This window comes from Pteronotus mesoamericanus, unplaced genomic scaffold (genome assembly GCF_021234165.1).
Source record: "Pteronotus mesoamericanus isolate MK-2021 breed Mesoamerican mustached bat unplaced genomic scaffold, CSHL_Meso_final contig_27, whole genome shotgun sequence".
NCBI classification, from domain to species: domain Eukaryota; kingdom Metazoa; phylum Chordata; class Mammalia; order Chiroptera; family Mormoopidae; genus Pteronotus; species Pteronotus mesoamericanus.
Window position 1 is genome coordinate 8,207,196 of NW_026555115.1, and position 20,464 is coordinate 8,227,659.

Sequence of the window (20,464 nt, forward strand, 5' to 3'; positions counted from 1 at the left end):
GGGGAGGGGCCCAGGCAGACCGGAAGCCAGTGGGGGCACGGCCCGCCCCGGCTGCGCGGCCCAGTGCCGCAGCAGACCCAGCAGCTCGGTGTCCTGCGGTGAGGCTCCAGCGTGGGTACGAGTCTTCACTCGTTGGCGGGAGGAGTGTGGGAATTTGTGAGGAAGGGAGTGGGTGCAGGTAACTATGAATGCATAGGGCGGTGTGCCTCTGTGAAGGTGTGTGTGAGTCAGGCAACGGGTTGGTCCCTGAGCCAAGAGGGGAGGCCGTTGTGGGGTATCAGTGTACGGGGTAAGGTGAGGGGCTTTGCCTGCAATGTTTGGCTTCAGAGCTGGACTCCGTTTGCTGGGTCAGCAGGCAGTTCTCAGGCTGCCTCCTCAGTGGCGCAGACAGATAGCCTAGGCGGCAGCTCTGCTTATACCAGCCCCTTGTCACCTCAGAGGTGGAAGCGAGTGTTGGGGAGGGTGTTAGACCCTGCACGTCCTCCCTAGGCAGGGTTTGGGAGAGCAGTTGAGAAAACTATGCCGAAAGAGCAGGTCTTTCCTGCCCCAGGTCACCTAGCAGGCTAAGACTCAGATTCAGGGCTTTCGACTTTATGCCCCTAATCCTTCTTTTGGATTACTTGGCCCTGCCCTAGTCTGATTCTCGCAGAACAAGGTTGGGAAAAAGGCTCTGGACCAGAGGTTCTAATCCAGGTCTTGCCATTCAACCAGCTAAGAAACCTCGGCAAATTCACCCCCTCTGTCTTAGCCTCAGTTTCCTGGGCTGTTAAGTTAGAGGCTGGCCTGAGTGGCCTCCAAGGACCAACAGTGCTGCTGCAGGTCTGTGATGTGGAGCACCACCCCTGTGTCCAGCAGGGCAGACCCTGGAGGACTCCTCCCTGTCTTCTCCACTCCTCCCCTGCACAGGGGAGCCCTGGTTGCTCTTCTTCCTGCCTCTCAGCTCCCATCTGTCCCATGCAGTCCCATTCCCTGCAGTGGGTATGAAATGCCAACAGCAGTAGGCTCAGATAGGGGAGGCCATCAGAGGAACGCATCTGGTGTCAGGGGCTCTTTGGGATAACAAGGAAGGGCTTTCTGAGAGAGAAATGGGAGCCTTGGTCCAGATCCAGGAACTGGCCTTTCCCCTGGCCAACATCAGCAAGATGTTCAGGGAGCATGATGTAGGGTGGGCAGTCCCAGCCCTCATGGATCTCCCCTCAACTTCTCCAGCTTCCACCTTAGCTTGGGGCAGTTGGGTAGTCCTGGGAAAGGGACTTCCAGCTGAATGAGCTCTGCCGGTCCTCAGGATTCAGATCTTAGAGCAGTCTTAAGGGCCCCTGGTTCCAAAGAACCCCTTGGGAGTCATTGTGAGCTAATATTCTCCCTCAACCCCTTTCCTCCCTCAACCCCTTTCTCCCATCCAGAGTTGCTCTAGTCTGGTTTGCATATGGATTTTTCTTTTACTATTTTAAGTAGGGATTTTTCAGCTAAAAACAATTTAAAACTCAAGATCCCTGTTGCTGTCCAACTATGAAGATGGTTAATAAAAGCACCTAGGATTGTCCTGAGGATTAGATGAATCAATACACAGAAAGCACTTTGATTTCCAGAAGTGGGAACTATGACTGTGACCACACTGGGGGCAGTGAAGCCTGAGGAGGACAGGGGCCTGCCAACAGCTCCAGGGAAGGCTGCTGCAGAGCCAGGTCCTCTGGACCCCCTTCTTGGAACAGTCAGAAATCCTCCTCAGTCTCCTTTCTGTAGTCAGACAACCTCAGGGCCTCTGCTGCCAGCTTTGTGCCAGATGGGAGTTTGAAGTGTGTTTTCTCATGTAGAGATCTTTTAAAGTAAGTTCCTGGTTCTCCTCACGCAGGAAGGGGGTTGTGAGGCTGCCCGTTACAATGTGATGTACCCCTGCTGCCCTACTCCTGGGAGAGGTCAGAGCCTGCTTCCAGGTTTGTACCAAAGCCATAGGTAGAGAGGGCTTCTGCCTGCCATCCCCTCAGCTGGCTTTCCCGTGCCCACAGGCCTGGACCCAGTTATCTACACTGGACACTCTTTGCTATTTTCCGTGGTGTGGTCAGTCCCTCAGGGACCTGCCTTTGTCTTTATATTTATTTTTAAAGTTCATGTGGACTGTTTGCTATGTACCAGGTGCTGGCACAGCTGCCCATGAGGCTGGTACACAAACCACAGCAATGATTTGTTGATTTACAGAGGGGCTGTAGAGGTGTTGGTGCTCCAGTCCACCAGCACAAGTCTGCTTGTACCCAGAGTCAGGATGCATGGGCTCCTGAGATGTCTCCCCAGTGCTTAGCATCCTCAATCCTAACTTCCCTTTCTAACCTGGGAGGTCCTCCTGAGCTGACCCGTGCCCACCTGCTGGCTAAGTCCCTTTCCTGCCAATCTGCCAATCTTCCTGTAAGTGTTCCAGGCATGGTCTCCACAATCAGGGCTCTGCTGTTTGCTCAGAAGTGGTCCACCTCCACCTAGCCTGTCTCCTTTCTAGATCGCCAAGACCCAAGACAGGGCCTCAGGCTCTGGGAAACCTGCTCAACATCTCGTGGACTGGTGACTCTTCTCTGATCTCCCACGGGACTCATTTTACTGGATTGAGTCTGTTTGGCCATCTTTCTCCCCCTGAGATTTGAGTTCTAGACACCCAACCAGAGCTCATCATAGCAAGTGCTTAAGAAATGTTGCTGGAGGGAATGCGTGAGTTAATTTGACCCTACTGATGACTGGTGCTTCTGTCTCAGATCCTAGATCTGGTGGTTCCCTTCCTTCCTCGCTCTAGCTGGAACCAACAGCTAGATCCAGTCCTCTCGCTGCCAGCATCCCAGGCCCTGTTTCATCCACACCTTGGCCAGGGGGATCTGTCTGCTCACAAATTAGTTATTAGTTTCCAGTTACTGCTGTAACAAATTGTCCCAAAAACAATACCCACTTAATACCTTGCAGTTTGTGTAAGTCCGAGGGTCTGAGCACAGAGTGGTTCAACTGGTTCTTGAGTCTCACAGGGCCGTAATCAGGGTGTCGGCAGGGCTATATCTCCTGGAGGCACAATTCAGTTCCTTGGAGTTCTAGGTCTGAGCTTCCCATGTTCTTGCTATCAGCTGAGGGTCAGTCTCAGCCACCCACATTTCCTGGCGCTCTACAAAGCCACCGATGGTGGGTCGAGTCTTCATGCTTTGGAACCACTCCAGCTGACCCTTCAGCTGCAACTCCTGTATTTTCTGTTTTTAAGGGCTCGTGGTTATTTTGGGCCAGCCAGATAATCTAGGACAATCTGTTTTCCGGTCAGTCAGTCAGTAACCGTAATCCCATCTGCAAAACCCCTTCACAGCAGTACCTTTATTAGTGTTTGTCTGAATAACCTGGGGAGGTGGGTGGGAATGCTGGGGCAGTATTAGCATTTTGCTCAGTAGCAGCTGTTAGGCCTCACACAGCACTTCCTACCCTGAGCTTGCAGACAGCCTGTGTCAGGAGGGGCTGCTTCTCTGGGAGAACCTGGTTTTCTAGAAGGAGCTCTTGCCAAGTGCCCTCCACACAAAGACCAGGGTGCAGCACTGGGTTCCCTGGTTGTCCTTGGTGGTACCTGGGTGCGCTTCCAGTCAGAACACGCCAGCTCCCCTGAGCAGCTGGAATGTGGGCAGGAGTCAGGATTCACTCATGGTCCCCGGCCCTGGAGACCGGATTGCCTTGCTGAATGTCCTCCAAGTGTGTGGCTTGGGCAGGGCCCAGGGAGCCCTGGCTGGGTGACTCGGAATGTTGTCCTGTACACCAAAAGGTTGTGGGTTCGATCCCCAGTTGGGGCATGGACAGGAGGCAACCCATCAATGTTTCTCCCTGCCTCTCTAAAATCAATAAAATCATTCTTGGGTGAGGATTTAAAAAAGAGAAAGAAAGCCCAGGGACATCTTCCCTTTCAGACCTTGTTGCCAGTTTGTTTCCATGAGCTTCTTTACAAGGAAGCCACAGCTCGCCTGGCCCTTTGTGTCAGCCTTAGCCCCCCCGCCATCACCCTTGGCCCCAGTCCCTAAATGCAGCAGGTTCTCACCTCTTCCTGCAGTAACTTCCTTCCCACTCTTCCTGCCTTCCCCTCCAAAATGTCCACCCACCCCCCAGTGTGGTATTGTGCCCAGGGTCAAGGTCTCCAAGTCCCTGAGGCCAAGGTGCAAGTGTGGGTGCTGCTATCTTCAAGCTCTGTGACCTTGGCAAGCAGGGAGCCTTGAGCCCCATCTGTGAGATGGATATAATCTCACAGAATTGGGAGGGTAAGATGAAACAATGTACAAAAACCCAGAATGTGCGTAACTCCCCTGCTGGCCGTGGCTGTTACTATCTTGGCAGGAGAGCAGGCATCCCTTTTTTCGGGGAGCCTGTCCTCCCTCAGGGTGCTGTGATCCTCTGTTTTCTCCTCTGGCTGTCTCAGGTACATGGTGACTCTGCCAAGGACAGGGCCTCATCTTTCATTTCTGCATCTGCAGATTCTGGCACAGGCTCATGAGTAGTAAATGTATCTGGGAAAGCACAGGCGGGCAGGAAGGTTGGAGCTGATGGGGCATTTTTTCCTTATCATGAGTGGTGGAGCAAGGTCAGCGTCCAGAGAGAACAGTTTGTCTAAAGGCAATAGAGCTTGGGTTTGCAGAGAGGTGTTGCTAGGCTCAAAAGAGGACCTCCTAGAGTATGGCAGCCCCTCATACTGCACTGGGCTCAATATTTCAAAGTGCTGACTCCTGAAGCTAACATTGAGGGAGTGTGGTGACGAAGGCACTAACCTCACCAGTGGGGAAAAGAGATGGAATGAGGCCTAACGCCATGACCAGGGCTTTCTGCTAAGCTCACAGCTGCATGCACACATTCAGCTGAGCCCTGCTGTTGGTTTATCTGGTATCCTGGCCCTGTTCCCTGGCTCAGTGCAGTGAGTGGCCCGGCTGGAGGGCCAGACTCTGGTTGGGACCCCTTGAGATTTAGCAGCTTTTCCTTAACTCATGTGTTCATTTAACAAATACGTGTTAATTAACTGCCCTGCAACCTAGGCCCAGTTGTCACATGGGATATAGCAGTGTCACCCCTAAGATGTTTTCCTTGACTACCTCGCCTAAAGTTGTCCCTGTCCTACTTACGTCGCCCTTTTTTTATTGCCCTGGTCATTAGATGCATGCTTACTATAGGAAAACCTGGTAAATGCAGAGTCATTTAAAGAAAAATAAAACCTTCAGTCTACCACCTACAGAAAATCACTATTAACATTTTAATGTAGTTTTTTCCAGCTGATTGCCTGTGTAAAGACATGTCATTGCTCACATATTTTATTCTGCTATTTTGTTTAACATTAATTCTAAGACTCGCTTATTTTCACATCTTTGGATCTTGCACTGCATAATGGGTGCTTTATAGGCACTCCTAGCCTGTGTTGAAATTCAGCTCTTCCAAAGGGGGTTCCTGTTTGCTTCTGACAGTCACCTGGGGTATTGCCAACTTGAGAGGACTTTACCTTAAGTTTAAATTAAATCTGGCCCTGGCCAGATGGCTCAGTTGGTTGGAGTGTCATTCCATACACCAAAAAGGCTGTGGGTTTGATTCCTGGTCAGGGCACATACGTGAGTTACAGGTGAGATCCCAGGTCAGGGTGCATACAGGAGGCAACTGATTGATGTTCTCTCTCTCCCCTCCCCCTTCCTCTCTCTACAAATCAGTAAACATATCCTTGGACAAGAGTTTAAAAAAAATAATAAAAAATTAAGCTCAGTTATAGCAGTTACTTGAGGTATTTTCAGACTGTCTGTTGCGCAAATTCAGACTCCAGCCTCTGTGAGTACAGATTTGTTCACGTCCTCAGGTGATTTTGTTTCCACCCTGCACAAGAGCCAAGATTGAGACATGATTGTTGCTTGATGTTTGCTTGTCATTCACCTTACATGGAGGGAATAGCCCTGTGGGGTCCCAGCTTTACTTAGATGCCTTGTGTTAGATAAGCCATCCTGGGTATTTTTTCCTCCTTGTGGTCCATGAAATAGTGGGATGTCTAATAGGTGTCTTAAATGTGATGAAATACCATAACTAGAAACACTTCTCAGATTACCATAAACATGTCTTGAGCTTCTTTGTAATGGCCAGACGATATTACATCACTGAGTTGCCCAGTACTTTACTCACCCGTTCCCTTGCTGTGTATTATGGTTGTTTCTGGTCTTTTCTGAGATAAGGAGCATTGTGGGCTTTCTTACTGCACACAATTTCTTTCTCATTCAAATAAATCCTTTAGGGTAATTCCCAGAGATTGAATTACCAGGTTGAAGTAATGAATATTCTGAAGATTCTTGATACATAAAAGCCTAGTGTTTTCAGAGGTCGATTTTTTCCCTTCTGTGTTGTTTTTGCAGAAATGGAGTTCATTCTACGAGTTGGGGATGTGAATCTTCTACTGACAGCACCTGGTGAGTGCTTTCTGGTCTGGAAAACGCCACAGAAGTGAGCAATGAACATGAACCAGGTTAAAAGGCTGAAATCAAAAGTAGACTCAAGTATAGGGCTGTATAAGATGAAACGTCAGCTAAAGCCCAGGTCTGGTTTGGACATGTGCGAGTGCACATGTGTAGTTGCTGGTTTATTTGTTGTCGGTCACGATAACCTCCAAATACTATGAACCTATAAACAGAGCACTGGGAAAATATACTTTAGGTATTCAAATACAGTTAAGTATTATTAATTTAATTTTTTGTGGGTATGGGTGGGAAGCTTCCTGAATTATGGAATATTATTAAACAAAGGTAAGCAATCAAGTATCCACTGTTTGTGTTTAAATTGGCACTACTAAAATATTTTGAGCAGTTTGCATGTGGAGTTTAAGCTTTCTCCCCTATTCTTGTTTGCACTGCTAATTAATTCAGCAAAAGATTTTTTTATTGTATAAAGATAATCCTCAGTCCTGCTCTCACCTGGATTTGCTGTAAATTTCGAGATAGTGTGCCATAGATGAGTTCACTGGGGCAAAAAGAGACATTTGTAAAATTTTAATCCTAATTTCACTCTGAGTTGATTGGTGCAAAGTGGCAAACAGTAATAAACAAAATAATAAACATAAATGCCTCTGCATGTCATTCAGAGCCAAGCCCAGGAATTTCCCAATGAACAGTGTGGGGCTCTTGCCTTTAAGGGCCGTCAAGCTAGCAGTGCAGAACACTCCCTGTGTCAAATTTTCAGTGGCTTCTCATTTCTTACAACAATCCAAACACCTTTTCTTGCCTTTCAAGGCCCTGGTTGACTGGCCTCCGCCCATCTTTTTGGTCTTATCTCACCATTTGCTGGGCTTCTGCGGCCACACCACCTCCTTTCTATTCTTCAGAGCCTCAGACCCATTGCTGTACCGAGGCAGTCGTGATCTGTGAGTGTGGGCAGGTGCCTTTTTTGGAGAGATGCAATTCAGAGAGCCTCAGGGGCCCACCCCCATGCTTCAAGACATTCATTCATCACTCACCTGTTGTAGTCAGACTGTCTGCTAGGACCCAGCCTGTGCTAGGCCCTTTGGCTCCCATTCCCAAGGACTAATTGCTCTGCTATGCAGCTGAAGGGCACAGACATGAAACACTGAACAACAATGAAAGAGCCAGAGAACAAAGCAGAGGTCACTGGGCTGAAACAGTGAAAAGTCAACTAAAAACTAGAGAAAAGAAGCATTGGAAATAAGCTCTAGGGTGACCCAGGTCTTAGAGCCAGGATTTGAACCCAGGTGTCCCTGCACTGCATTGCCTCGTCCCCACAGTGGTGCAGGGAAGGAGATGGAATAACATCCACTTGGATATACATTTAGGAAGAACTCTGGAAGGTTTCTGCCAACTAGCTGGTTAGAAGTTGTTTTTAAATAATTATTTCCAAAATAACCCATTCCTAACGATTCCAGAAATGTGTGTATTGACCTTGGGTGCATAGAGAGGTGACTGGATAAGAAACCCCTTTCTGATACAATCATTTAAGCAGTGGCAGGGAGTAGGATTTTGAAAAGATGGCCGGAGGGCACTTTGCCCCATCTCTGAGCAAACAGGCCTTGAGCATGAGGCTGCTCAGTGGCCTCGCTCACTCATTACAGCCACTAGGAGTGGCAAATGGGGTGAGGCCAGTGGCCAGGCAACAGCGCACTGAGAGGGTGACACAATCCTGGGCAGCTGGTTTTTCTCCTTTTCTTGTGACCTTGGTCAGAGCATTGAAATCATGGATAGCACAGATCTAACCAGCAGATTTTGTATGCTTTCCATGAGCTAGGCTTTGCAGTAGCTTCTGTGTTGACCTACTCTTTCAGTGTAGAAATCTGGTAATCACCTGGTCATTTCTTCCCTCCATCCCCCCCACATGAACGTGGGACCAAACAAGATGTGTCGGAGAGAACAGGGCATTTATCTGAGGTTGGGTCTGCTCCCTGTGTGTACACAGCAGGCACTGGCACCAGGCTTTGAGTTCCTCTCCCTAAAATCAAGACAGGATGGTGAGAAGCTAGGAAAATTCCTTTGCAAGTGGAATAGGGTAACTGAGACAGACAGCTGAACTCAATGGCTGAGCCATTTACAGTCAGATAGAGATGGTCACCAGGGAAGAAGGTTCCCAGTACTTGGCAGGGGACAAAACTTGGAAAACAAGGACCTCTCCCCCAGATTAACCTCTCCTCCCCTGGTCTTTCCTCCCTGGAGATAACATCTAGGCCTCAGTTGTGTTTCTGCTCCAGGCCCAGAAAAGCAGCAAAACCAGGTGGGCGATGCCAGACCAACTGCAAAGACTAAAGACCACCCCCCCGACCCCGCCCTGTTCCTGGCCAATCAATGGAGACCACGATCCTGAAAGGGTACACCTGGAGAACTGATGAATATTCTGTGGAATGCCTCCCCGAGACCTCCCCTAAGATTCCTGCCTGCAGGGGAGAGATAAAAGCCTCGAGACAAAGGGCCCAGGGCGGGCTCTCCCTCTGGGGAGCAACCCACACTTTCCTTTCCCTTCTTCTCCTACTACTTTCCCCAGAGGCACGCCTCTCCTAAACTCCAAGGCAGCTCAACTTCAAGGCAGCCGGCAGCCGGCAGCTTGTTCCAGGCTAATCCTCTGAACCTGTCCCCAAAGTCCCCTTTTCTGGGACTTCTCAGTGAGCTAAGACAGCCCAGCATAGGCCCTCCTCTTGGTTCTTCTATGCTAAGCCCTTCCTTGTTTTACTGTCCCTAGCTTTAATAAATATGCCCTTATAGTCACCTGGACTCACATTGTGAAATCTTACCTACACGAGGTCAAGAACCCACACACACCTCAGCTGGCTCTGGGCAGACCCGCTCAGGGCCAGGACCCTCTCCAGTAACAAAAACAGATCCCCTCAGCAGAGCTGGCAGGGCATAGTTTTAAGCCCTCTTCTTGTGCCCCCAGTTTTCTTATCCTGCCCTGTCTGCTGGCAAGGTTGCTTCCCGGCCTAGTGTCTTTAGGGGTGACTTCTTGCCTGTGTTTGCTGTGTAGAGTTGTGTGTTAAAGCCTTGGTTTTCTGCAGGGCAGCCCTGGTCTGATCCCTCCTCTGCTGCTTGCTGGTTGTGAATGCTGAGGCAAACAGCTTGGTCTTTGCACCTCTGTTTTGTTCCACTGTAAAATGGGTGGCGCTGGCACCCACCCTGATGGAATGAATGCAGCCTTGGGAAGCGCAGACCAGTGCTGGCAGGTGGGAAGCCTTCCAGGGCTGTTAGTCCCTCTCCTGTTTAGAAAGGGATTTTTCATATTTTAAATTTTTAACAAAGATGTTATTTATTCATTCCTAGAGAGAGGGGAAGGGAGGGATAAAAACAAGAGAGGGAGAGAAAAATCAATGTGTGAGAGAGAATTGATCATGTGCCCTGACTGGGAACCGAGCTGGCGACCTTTCAGTTTGCAGGCTGGCACTCAGATCCCTGAGCCACACCAGCCAGGGATAGAAAGGGGTTATTATATCAGTCTTTCTGTCTTTAATCTTGATCCATGATTCCCTTCGACAGAGTCTGGGGCATGTTGGAAGTCAGCTGCAATGCTTCTTCACCAACCCGATCCCTTTCTTTCTTGGATTAGGAAGAGGTCTTCCAAAGCTGCATTCTAACCTCTGTCAAGGTCGGCATTTTATATTCAGCTTTGGAGAAGGGAGTATGTTTTTATTGCCTCTTTGGTGGGAAAAGTTACTGTTTGGGTCTGTGCTGAAAACTGCCCCCCACTGTGTGACAGAGGCAGACTCCTGCAGAGTTCCGCAGGGGAGGCGGGGCTGGTGCTAACACCTGGGATTGTCTATTGCTTCTCAGAGCCAGGAGCCCTGTCTCTAGATGGCATATGAGAGGGGAGAGGCAGTGGTCAAGAGGAGGCCCAGAGGGCCCATGTCCCCACTCCCTAAAATTGGATCTGAGCTTTTATTTTGTCCTAAATCCTCATTTGGACACAGCTAGATTTCTCTGCTAAGATAAATATTGAACACCCATTTGGCATATACTATGAACCAGGCACTGTTACAGGCTGGGAAGTACCATATTTTGTCATGTGTAATGCACATGTTTTTGCCCACATTTCTGAGGGGAAAAATAAGTATGCACATTATATGCATGGGCAGTACTAATTCCATATCTATTTAAATGTTCTTAAGTCTTTTATTTATGCTTGTGCGTTAAAAGTGTAACTCTAGAATAAAGATATCCTTATGCAAAATAATACCCTGGAGTACGATAATCGGTTTTGTTTCTAAATATAAATAAGTAAAAATTTGAATTAGAAAATTAAAATGAAAGATGTTTTCCCCTGAAAGTTTGGGTTAAAAACGTGGGTGTGCATACACACAGCAAAATACAGTAGGTCCAGTCATTGTCCAAATGTTTCCACACGTGAACCCTGAGGCTCAGAGAAGTTAGTGACTCCCTCAAGCTCTGACAGCTACAAAGCAGCAGAGCTGGGTGCACATGCGGTCTGGCTTGAGCCCAGCTTTGAACAATGTTATGCAGCCTCCTACCACCAACGGAAGAGAAAGGAGCATTTATTCAGCACCTGCTATACTCCAAGCATGATGTAGGAATATAAAACTAAATCCCTGATCACCTCCTTCCCAAGGAAGGTTAAAAAGGGAGAAATGGAGCAGGGGGGCCAGCAGGTGGCTCTGCCCTCCTTTGCATGACTCTACTGGGCTGGGGCTATAGAACTAGGAGCTGTAGGGGCCAGGCCTGGCAGGGCATCCCAGGGAGAGGGCAGAGCCCCAGGCGACTCCAGCTCTCCCAGCCCAGGTGCAGCTGCCCCTCTGGGTAGATAACCTGGAACACGCCTGCTCATTAGCGGCCACCAGGAAGGCTGGCTGACAGCTCCTCCTGCAGGGCCTTCCTGAGCTCAGAAGCCCGCCAGCCTGGGCACCTCCGGCACAGCCCCCAGAGCTGCTTTTCTAGGCTGCTTGCACAGGCAGGCTAGGCCCAGGTGTCTGAGAGCTTCGGTTTCAGGGTCCTGGCCTCCACATCTAAGCCCTTGTGGGATACCCAGGAGCTCCAACTTGGCAGGTTGGGTTGTAGAATCCAAAAGCCAATTAATGTGGGAATTAGGGGGAAATCTGTCTGACTGGTGATTTGGTCAAATCTTCAATCACTTTTAAGACAGAAGACTAGGTAGTGTGCTGTGTCTGCCCCTCGGCACAGGCTGTGTCCAAGTAGGACGGGCCCCCTGCGGTGCTTTCTTCTCTCTCAGTCTGTCCTCCTTCCCAAATGCAGTGGAGGTGCATCTGGGTCAAGGGACCCTTGAGGCAACGGCATCTCCTCCATAAGCTCCCCCAGACCCACTTCTTGCACACTAGTGACAGTCCCCGTTCACTGTGCTGGCAGTTCCAAGTGCAGCCTCACATGGTTAATTCGAGGGCTGAGGTGTCAACAAGGGTGAGAGGCAGGTGCCTGGAAGAGCCTTGGCTGGCAGAGGCAGTGGTCAGCTTCTGGCCTGGCCTCCTCACACACCATGTTACACAGGAGCCCTGGGGCTAACCTGGAACATCAGGGAGGCCAGAGCTGGACCACATCTGCCCTGTGATCATTCTGGAACAAGTGCTGTAAACAGGAGTTGGGGGTGCCCCCAAATTGTAACTGGGGCCTTTCTCTATTTTTAGGGTCATTTCCTTTGGGTGGGTTTGGCAGCCAGTGCAAGACAGATGAGCCTCATCAGTCACTGCGCTGCTAGTCCTCGTTTCCCTGACAACTTCCATATAGTTCTCCCAATTCAAGGCCTGTGCTTCCCCACTGACTGGCGAGCTCTGGGGGCTTTTGCTGCAGCCAGTTAGGGAACCCAGCCTCTGAGGAGCCAGAGATCTGAGCAGGTCTTGGGTGGATCTCAAAGAGGCTAACAGCCCCACATGTGCTTTACGTGGGTGTGCCTGCACACACACACACACAGACACACACTGCCCTAAGGAGCACTGAGCCCAGTCAGAGCAGGGACTGAGGGAGCCTGGTTAAAGAGTGCTCAGCTTGGGAGGAGGGGAGGCGAGCCTTGGAAGGGTGCTGACAATGGGTTTGCTTTCCAGAGGCATTTCCAGAGGCTGAAGTTCCAGGGTGTCTTGTGCCGGCCTGTCCGCCTCCTGGGAAGGGCTTTCCATGTGGAGGCTGTCACAGGGGTTTCCCCTCTCAAGCACCGCCTACCCTGCTCGGAAACTTCCCTGTTTCCATGGCAGGCCAGGTGTTCATCCTGTTGTTTTCTACTTCTGATGGATGTTTCTAAATACATCCCTAGTTCCTCTGTTAAGCTGTAGTATTCAGCCTTAGCCCGTCACTTCTTGGGCTTCCTCACTCCGGGCTTTTGTTCCTCTCCATACCCCCTGGCTTGAATGCCCTCCTTCTCCTTCCCTCTCTCCTGTCTTCGTGTTTGCCAGACTCCCCTTCATTTTTCAAGCCCAATTCAAGCTCTCCCTCTCTCTGGACACATCTGGCTCTCTGCCTCACTCTGCTTTGATGACTCTTGGCTCCGAAGTCCTCTGAAGTTCTCTCTTCTGAGGCCTCTTAGCTATAAAATGGTACACTACCATATTATGAATTTGTTGTGAACGTTATTTGAGATGATGTTTATCACAGTGGCCAGCACATAATAGGTGCTCAATAATAGCTTTATTTCTTTTCCTGTTCTATTCCAGGCACAGGGATAGGGACATAAAATGCAGCCTCTGGCCTCTCAGGTAGAAGGAAGCTGGGAGGAAGGGCACCTTCCTTCTGGCGAGGGGACGGGGTAGCCGGGAGGGCTCTGGTTGAGTCTGAAGGACAAGTGGAGGGAACTGAGAGGACTAGCGTAGTAGGAGTGAGGGAAGGCAGTAGGGTATAAGGGGGAGGGCGTGCGAAATGCCTGGGGAAAGGGGCTGGAGTGCTGGGTGCTGTCTGGGTGCAGCTGGGGAGGAGGCTGGCAGCCTGGGCCTTGCAGTGGCTGAGAACCTGGACTCTCCCCAGGAGGTGAAGTCACTGAAGGTGTTGAGGGGAAACGCGCGAGCTCTTGACTATGTGTGGAGTGGGGTGGGAGAGGCAGACCTGGGAAGCAGAAGGTGGAGGGAGAGAGCCAACCCCAGGGGAGGCTGCCTGCAGGTGGTCCTGACTGCAGAGCTCCCTGACTCCTGCAGCCTCGCATTACTTTTCCTGGAATTAAAGGTGGAAAGTTTGAATTTGCTGTTTGGAGTCATCTTGAACGTGGCCTGGATAAGGGAGGTGGACAGGACCTTCCCTAGGACCCCTAGTTTCATTTCCCTGTGTGTTCCTACATCCTTGCATTCGTGGTTGTAATAAAATTCTACACTGAACACTGTTTATTTTGCTGGGCGGGTTCTCCTTCCTGGACTTTGCTCTTTGGTTTCCTTCCCTACTGTTTTCACTGCTCCCTCAGTTGAGGCAATTTTAAGGAGAGGGTGGAGAGCTTTGAAGACCAGCAACATGGGGATGGGGGAAGGCAGGGTGGGGGGTTGCGGGAAGGCAGGGTGCGGGGTGGGCGAAGGTGGCCTTGCCTTCCCCTGGGCCGCCATCCCAGCATCCCGCAATGGGCTGTTTTGCTCACTCTTGAGACCTAATGCCCAGCACAATGCCGGCAGCTGGTTTGTGGTCAGTAATAATCGTTACATGAATAAGTGTGGAATGCCAGAATCCCTGTGTCTTCAAGTTCCCTGTGTGTAGTGGGAGCACAATATATGCCCTTCCCCGGCCTGTGACAAGCAGTGGAGGAGATGCCCTTCTCAACCCTCATCAGAGTTTATCTGGCCCGTATCTCCCTCCTTGGTGCACCTTAGGAGGTCATGGCGCTAATGGAAGTGTGGTCCAGGTGACCTGTTCCTGTGTACAGAGGTGAGGTAGGGGGCACAGGAGAGGTGTTGCCTCCCTTCCATGTCTCTGAAATGTGCTGACCTGTTTCTGGAAATTGCTCACTTTTCTTATCACTGAGCTTGGCAGCTTTTGGGGAATTTCTGAGTGGGTGGGGGATCCTGGAAGGAAACCACCATCAGCCTGTTGTTTCCCTAGAAGCCCAAACACAAAGAAAGGATGGCGTGGAGGTGGTGCTGTAGAGCGGGCATTTTCCCCTAATGAATAAGCCAACTCCTGTCAGAAAAAGGAAGGCAGTTTATCCTTTAACCTCATGTTTTGTTCCTCCAACGGATGGTCTAAACATGTGTGGGATAGCAGGGGCTGGGCATAGGGATGGAGGAAAGTGAGTTTCCACATTAAATAGTGGCAGTCAGGTGGGTGCATTGAGGGGTCCTAGATTGCCCCACAAAGCTGCATGGGTCACCACCCTGTGATTCAGGTGTCATCCTCATGTGATAGAAGAAGCTCAGAGAGGTGAAGGGGCTTGCCCAAGGTCACACAGCATGTATTGACAGAGCCTCCATTTGAACAGAGGTCTCTTGGCTCAAAGCCCCGTTGAAGCATCCCCCCTTGATGGGCAGAACAGCGGGATGGATATACACAGGCCTGCCGCCCCCCCCCCCCCCGCAACCCCAGTCTTGTTCTAGATCATTCCACTCCTTCCCTCTATCAGAACTTACCATTTCCATGTCCTGGCCTCTTTGGTCGTGCCTTCTGCATGTGTGGCTGAGCCAGGGAGAGGTCGGCTTCCAGACACCAAGGTGAGTGGTGGGGACTCTCGGGAGTATTGCTCTCAGGGTAGGATTTCAGGCTGCCACTCCCTCGCCTTTGGGTGGCGTGCTGAGAGCCAGGCCCCATGGGAAGAGGGAAGCCTCTCTACTGGGAACCAGAACAGGAGTAAGCCAGTGCTGATAGCTGGGAAGGAAGCAACAGCCGCAGGGCCCCGAACTCCCATCAGTCACAGGGCTGTGTTTTTCCTCAGCTCTGCCAGAGCTGACACAGCGTGTCAGACATGTGCACCAGCAGAGAAAGTCTTAGGGGACAAGGTTAGCTGGTGGTGAGAACCCTGAGCCATGTGCCTGCCCTCTGTGAGGGTGCACTGAGGTGGCCTGGGCTGTAAATGGTCCCTGGGAATCACGAGGCTTGAGGTCCTCCACAGGGAGAGAAACAGCCCTTTTGCTTCCCAGGGAGCCCGAGAACCAGGGAAGAAAGCTCAGGTCAAAATCCAGGTCACTGGTCAATGGATTGCCTGGTGTGAGCAGGGTCTAGAAATAGAGGAGATGGCCACCTCACACCATTATGAAGGCTACTATCGAGAACTAGAAAATAAATGTGGGCAGGGATGTGGAGAAATTGGAATTCTTGGGTACAGTTGGCAGGAAAAAAAATACCACCACCACAGTAGAAAACTGAACAGAGGTTCCTCAGAAAATAGAGCTGCCATGTGACCTAGCAACCCCACATCTGGGTATATACCCAAATATTTGAAAGCAGGATCTCAAAGAGGTATTTTGCACACCTGTGTCCAGAGCAGCATTAGACACAGTAGCTAAAGCTAAAATGTAGAAGCCACCTAAGTGTTCGTTGCTGGACGACTGGATAAGTAAAATGTGGTCTACACATACAATGGAATAGTAGTCAGCCTTAAAACAGAAAGAAATTTTGACACATGTTACAGCAAGGATGTACCTTGAGGACATTAGGCTAAGTTAAAGAAGTTAGTCACAAAAGGACAATTACTGTATGATTCCACTTACATGAGGTACTGGGATAGTCACATTTATAGAGACAGAAAGCGGAATGGTGGTTGTCAAGGGCTGGGGGAATGCAGAATGGGGAGTTAGTGTTTAATGGGACAGAATTTCAATTTGGGAAAATGAAGAGTTCTAGAGATGGATAGTGGTGATGGTACAACAGTGTGAATGTACTTTGTCAGTGAACTGTCCACTTAAAAATGGTTGAGATGGTGAATTTTATATTGTAGGGGATGGTGAAGGCTGGTGTCAAAGGCCAGGTTAAGCACTTGGCAAGGCCACACTTGACCGATTGCATCTGCAAGGCAGAGCAAGCTGGCAGCTGACAGCAGTCCAAGCCCGTGGTGGTTGGGAAGGAAATAGTTAACCGCAAGCTTCAGCTGAATGAGACTGCAGCCTTAGCAGAAGAAAGTTTTATCATTTCGGTAGCCTGGGAAATGAATAATCTTCACCTACAGAATGTCCTTGAGCTTCGTCTAACCAACCCCTAAAAAATAAACACGGAGACTGTGGTCATTGTCATTGTCTCTCCATCAGAGGACAGTGTCCCATCTGGCCCTTGCTGTTCTCTAAACTGTCTTGTGTTGTGTCTTTGTGTTGTGTTGTCTCTTTTTCAGTCTCCTGTCACCTCCACTCGGGGACCTCCACTCTGCGCGGGTCATGGCATTATATTATGTGAACTTCACCACAATTAATAATAATAATAATAATAATAGGGAGAACCCTTCTGGTTGCTAGACAGGTGCCACCTGATTCATGAATTGCTTAATAAAACCAATTAGATCTTTTAAAAAAGTATTAAAATAGCCCTGGTTGTTGTGGCTCAGTGGATTAAGTGCAGGCCTGTGAACCAAAGGGTCGCTGGTTTGATTCTGTCAGGGCACACGCCTGGGTTGTGGGCCAGGTCCCCAGTAGGGGGTGCTTCAGAAGCAACCACACATTGATGTTTTTCTCTTTTTCCCTCCCTTCCCCTCTAAAAATAAATAAAGTCTTTTAAAAAATAAAATAAAAAAAATACTAAAACAAAACAAAACTAAGGAAACAAATGTGGATCAAGAGTCTCCCATAGGCCAGACTCACACCAAGCCCTTGGCATTGTTTTAATCCCCCCATCAACCTCTGTGAACTAGCTCTCCTTGCAGACGAGGAAACTGGGGCTCAGAGACATGACATTTGTTGCCCAAGGGCCCCTCAACTAGGATGTGGCAGTCCAGGATTTAAATCATCCTCATCTTCTGGGCAAGAGCTGGTTCCTGCGTGTGTAGCATCGGGCACTCGGTCTGCAGGGGTCTTAGCATTTCAGTAGGGAGTCCTCATACCCACAAGACAAGGAGCCAGTGAAAACTGGTGATGAGAATGCATGCAGATCAGAGACATCGAGAAGGCTTCTTAGAAAAGGAGGTGGATTGGAAAGGCTGGAAGCCATGGCTGATCCCCCTTGGTCACCGAGCCCCTAAGAGGGGTGCACTGAGGTAATGAATTGGTCCAGGCTGGGTGGTCTGCCTTAGAAGGGCTTCAGGGAGTGAGGGGGGAAGGAGAAGGGTTATGATGTCCTGAGGACCTGGGACGAGAGGGGCATTTTCCTTCATCATCCGTCCTGGGGGGTAAGGCAGCCACACACAATCTCATTTGAGTCCCCAGCTGTCCTTGCTGGGGGCGATGCTTGCATGCCTTGGGGAAAAGTGTCTCTGCCCCGGAGAAAGCTCTCCAGCACGCTCTTCTGGCCTCCCTCCTGGCAGCTGGAGCTGGGGCTGTGACGGTGTTGGAGGGTGTGGGCCGCTGAGAGTTGTCCGCCCCGAAATCCCTGGACTTAGGTGGAATCGTCAGATTTTGCAAGTAAAAATACAAAGTGCCAGTTAAATTTGAATTTCAGAACAACAATGAATACTTCATAGTATAAGTATGCCCCCAATATTGCATCTATATTTGATGTGGTAACCATAGTAGTCTTGGGGCTTTGTCCACTGAGAGAGGGCAGGTGGATGGATGCTCTGGGTGTTCCAGGTTGTCAAAGCTCAGGCCCACCCAGCCTGTTGCAGGTCTGCTGAGAAACAGGAGGAGCCACTATCCACTATAAACAGCAGGGGCCCTAATTATCAGGTGTGAGTAAGATGGGCTGAGGGCCTGACACCACTCCGTGCACCTTGCAGAGTCTGGAGTGGGAGACTGGCACTCTCAACACATTGGGGTCTGTGTTCCAGATCTGACACGCTGTTCCTTGCATACGCCTTCCCTACTTCCTGCTTGCATTCCTGAGACCCTCACTAAGACAGCACTCTGGCCAAGTACCCTCTCCTATGTCTAGCACCTCACACCTACCTCATCAGGGCACCCCGAGTTTGTGAGTAGCACTTCCTCATCCCTGAGCTTCCTGATTACACTTCCTCCATTTCCTCATCCACCCACAAGTGTTGAGTATTATGGGCTGAACAGTGTAGCAGGCACTTTGATGTATAGGAGGGATTATAGGAATTCACATTTCAATATGAGCTGCTGACAACAGCCATCAGATACGACTTCTGGTTAACCAAAGGACCCCGTCTCCTGTGTTTCAGCATCAGGTGACCTGGGGAGAGGTTCTCTAGCCATGCCCTTTTAGACACCAGCTGCTCCAACAAGGAAGTTCCTGGAGATGGCTTCAGGCTGTGATGAGATGGGATTCGAAACTCTGGGGACCAGGAGTCCTGAGAGGCCTCAAAAGTCATGGAGCAGAGCTGGCTGTGCCAAAGCTGTGGCCTCTCTCTTGCCGGGTCAAACCTGGGACCTTACGGGCACTCTTCCCTGACAGCTGGCACCTGGCACAGCTCCTGTCGAGAGCAGGTGCTCTGTGTAGACTTAAGATTGTCACTGTACAGAGAAAATTGAAGTCCAAAGACGGTAGGTGACTTGTCCAGGGTCATGTAGCCTTGCAGCTGTGGATGGGAAGGCAGTAGAGACCGGGATAAAGAGCATGGATTTTGTCAGGCACACCTGTTTTGAGGCCCACTCTGCCTCTCAACCTGACTGTCCTATCTAGAAATAAGAAACCACACCACCCCTTAGACGATGCAGCGATGAAAGAGACTGAGATGACATTATAAGATGCTTGGTACAGGACCTGGCATGGTGCCAGCCTGAATTGCTGAGGGGAGAGGGTGAACCCCAGTTTCAGCTAAGAGGCTCCCCATGGCCTCACCTGCCCCAAACACATCCCTGGGACTTCTGAGCTCTGGGCCTCTCCTGCCCAGCTGAGGAGAGAGCAGGCACGGGGCCAGAGAGCAGGGTCTGACCTCTGGGCAGTGGGCCCTTCATTGTGCTGGTGGGTGAGGCCTTGCATCGGGGTTTGCACAACTACCTGGGTAGGAACTTGCTTCCTGGGATTTATGACCCTGTGTAACAAGGCTGGATGTGTCACCTGCACAGCTTGTGCAAGGAGGCCTCATGTGCACCCCTCCCCCATGCAGGAGTGTGATCCTAGCCACCCCATCCTTTTGGAACTTGCCCTGTGGGGGCCTGGCCTCTGTGGGGACATGCAGAGGATGCCCCTTTCCTACCCCTGGGGTTACACTAACCTCAGTACTGCTTTATTTTTGTTACTCTTTGCCAAATTTCTTCTTGGCCATTGTAAAGAACAAACCCCATAGAAAAACCTATTCCAAGAAAGGGAGTTGTCCCAGATACCCACCCCAGAGATGTACATCTTTTTTTTTTTTTTTAAATAATGTTTATTATTATTATTCTATTACAGTTGTCCTAATGTACCCCCCCCACCCATTGCTCTTCCCTGCCCTTCCCATTCCCTCCATCCCTGCTCCCACAGTTAATCCCTACCCTGTTGTCTATGTCCATGGGTCATTTATACTTGTTCTTCAGCTAGACCCTTCCCCTTCTTTCCTCCCTTACCCCCCATACCACCTCTGGTCCTTGTCAGTCTGTTCCTTGTTTCCATGCCTCTGATTCTATTTTGCTCCTTTGTTTGTTTTGTTCATTAGGTTACACTTACAGGTGAGATTGTATGGTATTTGGCTTTCAATGGCTGGCTTATTTCACTTAGCATAATGCTCTCCAATTCCATCCATGCTGGCATGAAAGGTAGGAGTTCCTTCTTTCTTTCTGCTGCATAGTATTCCATTGTGTAAATGTACCACAGTTTTTTTGATCCACCCATTTACTGATGGGCACTTAGGCTGTTTCCAGCATTTGGCTATGGTAAATAATGCTCCTATGAACACTGGTATGCATTGATTCTTTTGAATTGGTGGTTTGGGATTCTTAGGGCATAATCCCAGCAGTGGAATCACCGAGTCAAAAGGCAGTTCCACTTTTACTTTTTTGAGGAAATTCCACACTGTTTTCCACAGTGCCTGCACCAGTCTGCATTTCCACCAGTAGGGTTCCCTTTTCTCAGCATCCTCACCAGCA

The 20,464-nt window shown here is 50.0% G+C and overlaps 1 protein-coding gene across 7 annotated transcripts in view; it reads left to right on the forward strand.

The window, feature by feature from the left end:
- The first annotated feature begins 13 nt into the window (after positions 1–13).
- The window catches only part of RALB (RAS like proto-oncogene B), a 76,271-nt gene continuing 55,820 nt past the window's right edge, over positions 14–20,464 (forward strand). For 2 of the 7 annotated variants that reach the window (XM_054575021.1, XM_054575012.1), the window contains exons 1-2: positions 14–115; positions 6,369–6,422. The gene's annotated coding sequence lies outside the window, so the exon portion shown is untranslated. Of the gene's footprint in view, positions 116–1,852; positions 1,935–2,488; positions 2,695–6,368; positions 6,423–20,464 lie in introns of all 7 variants that reach the window. The other 5 variants (XM_054575013.1, XM_054575014.1, XM_054575015.1 and 2 more) reach the window with 5 other exon arrangements.